Genomic DNA, 4,831 nt, shown 5'->3' with positions numbered 1-4,831 from the left:
GCATTACTCACAATAGCAAAGACATGGCATCAATCTAGGTCATCAGTAGTGGACCAGATAAAGAAAATGTTGTACATATACACCATGGAATACTATACAGCCATGAAAAGAACAAAATCATGTTTTTTGCAGCAATATGAGTGCAACTGGAAGCCAGTATCTTAAGCTAATCAACGTAGAAAGAAAACCAATTACTGCATATTCACACTTGTAAGTACGAGCTAAACACTGGTTACACATGGACATAAGAATGAGAGCAATAGACATGGGAGACTACTAGAGTGGGGGTGGGGAGCAAGGGTTGAAAAGCTGCCTATTGGGTACTATGCTTACTACCTGGGTTACGGGATCATTTGTACCCCAAACCTCAACATCATGCAATATACTCATGTAACAAACCTGTATATGTACCTCTGGAATCTAAATAAAAGTTGAAATTTTAAAAAATAATAGTAATTAGGCACCCTCCTGCAGCCACCCGCGGCCGCAGCCGCCAGCATGTCGGGCCCAGACATTGAGACGCCATCCGCCATCCAGATCTGCAGGCATGCGGCCAGATGACGCCAATGTGGCCAGCAATGTCCACGGGGGGACCATCCTGAAGATGATCGAGGAGGCGGGTGCCATTCTCAGTACCCGGCATTGCAACAGCCAGAACGGGGAGCTCTGTGTGGCTGCACTGGCTCGGGTTGAGCGCACCGACTTCCTGTCACCCATGTGCATCGGGGAGGTGGCCCACGTCAGCGCAGAGATTACCTATACCTCTAAGCACTCGGTGGAGGTGCAGGTCAACGTGTTGTCTGAAAACATCCTCACAGGTGCCAAAAAGCTGACCAATAAGGCCACCCTCTGGTATGTGCCCCTGTCGCTGAAGAATGTGGATAAGGTCCTCGAGGAGCCTCCTGCTGTGTATTCCCGGCAGGAGCAGGAGGAGGAGGGCCGGAAGCGATACGAAGCCCAGAAGCTGGAGCTCATGGAGACCAAGTGGAGGAACGGGGACATCGTCCAGCCAGTCCTCAACCCAGAGCCAAACACTGTCAGCTACAGCCAGTCCAGCTTGATTCACCTGGTGGGGCCTTCAGACTGTACCCTACACGGCTTTGTGCATGGAGGCGTGACCATGAAGCTCATGGACGAGGTCGCTGGGATTGTGGCTGCACGCCACTGCAAGACCAACATCGTCACAGCTTCTGTGGACGCCATTAATTTTCACGACAAGATCAGAAAAGGCGTCGTCATCACCATCTCGGGATGAATGACCTTCACGAGCGGTAAGTCCATGGAGATCAAGGTCTTGGTGGACGCCGACCCTGTTGTGGACAGCTCTAAGAAGCGCTACCAGGCTGCCAGTGCCTTCTTCACCTACGTGTCACTGAGCCAGGAGGGCAGGTCGCCGCCCGTGCCCCAGCTTGTGCCCGAGACCGAGGACGAGAAGAAGCGCTTTGAGGAAGGCAAAGGGCGGTACCTGCAGATGAAGGCGAAGCGACAGGGCCACGCGGAGCCCCAGCCCTAGACACCCTCCTCCCCCTGCCGGGGCCCCGAGTAGCCATGGCAACAGACCCAGTGTCCAGTCACTTAGAAGTTACCCCCTGGGCCAGAACCCCAATTCACATTGAGAGCTGGTGTTGTCTGAAGTTTTCGTATCACAGTGTTAACCTATACTCTCTCCTGCAAACCTACACACCAAAGCTTTATTTATATCATCCCAGTGTTGATGCTACAGTGTTGTCCTGAGCGCCGGGAGGCATTCCATGGAAACCCTCGGGAATGCTTCCAAGCACACTGTAAGGTATGGGGAGAACCCAGCGCCACTAATAAAGCTGCTGCTTGGCTGGAAAAATAATAATAATAATAATTAAATTAAAAAGAGCAAAAGCTTGAACATGTAGAATAAAAAGGACTCTTAGCACTTAACATAATAAATTAAAACAAATACATAGCTAGGAATTTCATAGTAAAGTTGTAGAATTTCAGAGATGAAGAGATTATAGTAATCATTACAAAAGATATTATAGACATATTAATAACAATTTAAGAGAAGATGTCACCAGTAGCACTTAATGACAAAGAGAAAGGAGTAACATTTTCAGAGGGAAAAAAAATCTCAATTTATCATTTTTACACAGCTAAACATCAGTTATGTTTGGTGGGAAAGGATAGAGAAATTTAAGAGAAAAAAAAGACTAAGAGATTCTTCATTTAAGCAAACACCAGTTAGGCCGTCGAATGGGAGATACGAGTTTTTTGCCACAGAAAAAAATAAAACAAAATATCTAGAAATAAACTTAACAAGAAATATTCAAAATAGATATGAGCGAAACTCTACAACACTTCAAAAGACCAAAATAGACTTAGCATATTCTTGCATTAAAGAATCAACATAACAAGGTATCAGATCTCCTTAAGTTTATTTATAAACCTTAACAGGTATTTTTCTGGAGCTTAACAAGTTGATTATAAGCTCATTTAGAATCACAAATAAGTGAAAATAACCAAGAAACTCTGAAAATGAAAAGTAATGGTGAAGGGTCTAACAATACCAGACATTAAAACGTACTACATGTCTTTTAAAATTACAACATTTTGATACTGGTTCATACACACAGCGATGAGAAAGAGAAGAAAATCCGGGCCAGGCACAGTGACTCATACTTCTAATGCCAGCACTTTGGGAGGCCAAGGCGGGCGGATCACCTGAGGTCAGGAGTTTGAGACCAGTTTGGCCAGCATGGCGAAGCCTTGTTTTTATTAAAAATACCAAAATTAGCCAGGCATGGTGGTGGGTGCTTGTAGTCCCAGCTACTCAGGAGGCTGAGGCAGGAGAATTGCTTGAACCTAAGAGGTGGAGGTTGCAGTGAGCTGAAATCACACCATTGCACTCCAGCCTGGGCGACAGAATGAGACTCTGTCTCAAAACAAAACCAAAAACAAAATGAATAGAAAACAGACCCTATTTTATGCGAAAGTTAATTATACACTAAAAGTAACATTTCAAGTCAGTAGGGGGAGTTGAACTTTTATTTAGTTGGTATGGGATAACTATATAAGCGTATTGAAAAAGATAAAATTCCTCACACCATATACTAGATAAATTTTAAATGGATCAGAGATTCAAATACAGAAAATAAGCATATAAGTACCAGAGGAAAACATGGGTGAATTCTTCTATAAGCTGAGAGTTGGGAAAACTTTCCTTACTATGTTTTAAAATCGAGAAGTAATAAGGGAAAAAAGACGGATATATTTGATTACCTTTAAAAAATGAATAAAGTAAAAAGAGAAATAATAAACTGGGAAAGAATATAGGACTTCTTAAAATAGGCAGGAAAAAGACCATCAGTACTGGAGAAAACTTGGATAGAGATATGAGCAGACAGTTCACAGAAAAAAATGCAAATGGACCTTAACCTTATGATGGTTAACTCAAGATGAATGAAATGCAAACTGTGCAGAAAGACCATTTCACACTTACCAGATTGGCTGAGGCTACGAGGCAACATTGCTGGTGGGAGCGGAAAATGCAAAGTCCCTATAAAAAGAAATTTGGCAAAATCCTGCAAAATTACATACTAAATTATCCTATGATCCAGCAATCTCACTTCTAAGTATCTAATTCAAAGATACATTGCCAAAAATGCAAAAAGAGAGATATATATGTGTGTATAAATATATACACATAGTCATTCATTGAAACATTATTTATAATGATAGGAAAGCAGGAAACAGATCTAAATGTCTATCAATAGGGAACTGGTGAAATAAATTGTGGTACTGAAAAGTGAAGTGCTATGCAGGTACGAAAACAGATAAAAAATACCTCTGAGTAATACTATGAAGTAATCTTAGGGTATGTTGTTTAGGGAAGAAAATCAAAAAGGAGAAAACAGTACTGATGCCATTTTTAACTAGGAAAGGGGAAATATAAATTATAAATGCATGTATAATTATGCCCATATGTCATTGTAAATGAAATTATAAACCATAACATTAAAGAATGGTTACTTATGGGGAGAGGAAGTAGCATCAAAGAGACAGAAATAGAAGCTAGATTTCAATGAATATACCTCATTTTGTGTATTTGACTTTGAAACGATGTAAATATTTCATGCATTTATAAGGCAAAATTAAACTTATATAAAGCAACTCCTAAAATTGAAATTCAGACATAAATGAACTTATATGTATACAGTTGGTGCCATAACCACATAGAGAAAACTTATATCCATTGACTTTAAAACACAGAAATTTGACTATACATCGTCAATGGGGACAAAACCTACGGACAAAACAACAACGAAAAGCAGTCCTGAGAAACAGATCTAAAACTAAGTAATTACATTGTTAGTGGTAGTGTTGATAACAATTACACTGTGACTGTTGTATGTTTATTGTTGAATAAAGCAAATGAGTAATTTTTTTGGTGTCGTAAGGATTTTTGACTTGGGAGAAAGAAAATAAAGATGCAAATTCAATGAGGTTAGGTAAAATTGGTAACACTTATTTAGAATTGGAAGTATCAGTATGAACTCATGATGCATTTTCTTTTAAAAAGACCTATTTGGGAGGCTGAGGCAGGCAGATCACAGCATCAGGAGATCGAGACCATCCTGGCCAACATGGTGAAACCCTGTCTCTACCAAAAACGCAACAATTAGCTGGGTGAGGTGGTGGGTACCTGTAATTCCAGCTACTTGGGAGGCTGAGGCAGGAGAATCGCTTGAACCTGGGAGGTGGAAGTTGCAGTGAGTTGAGATTGTGCCACTGCACTCCAGGCTGGTGACAGAGCAAGACTCCATCTCAAAACACAACAAAAATGAGAACAAACAAACAA

The 4,831-nt window shown here is 41.2% G+C and overlaps 1 pseudogene; it reads left to right on the top strand.

The window, feature by feature from the left end:
- The first annotated feature begins 471 nt into the window (after positions 1-471).
- Positions 472-1,843, top strand: LOC101034482 (cytosolic acyl coenzyme A thioester hydrolase pseudogene; annotated as a pseudogene).
- The last annotated feature ends 2,988 nt before the right edge of the window (positions 1,844-4,831 follow it).

Source organism: Saimiri boliviensis, chromosome X (genome assembly GCF_048565385.1).
Source record: "Saimiri boliviensis isolate mSaiBol1 chromosome X, mSaiBol1.pri, whole genome shotgun sequence".
In the NCBI taxonomy this organism is placed as follows: Eukaryota; Metazoa; Chordata; class Mammalia; order Primates; family Cebidae; genus Saimiri; species Saimiri boliviensis.
Note: the sequence above shows the minus strand (reverse complement) of the source record. Positions and strands in the feature narration are given on the sequence as shown.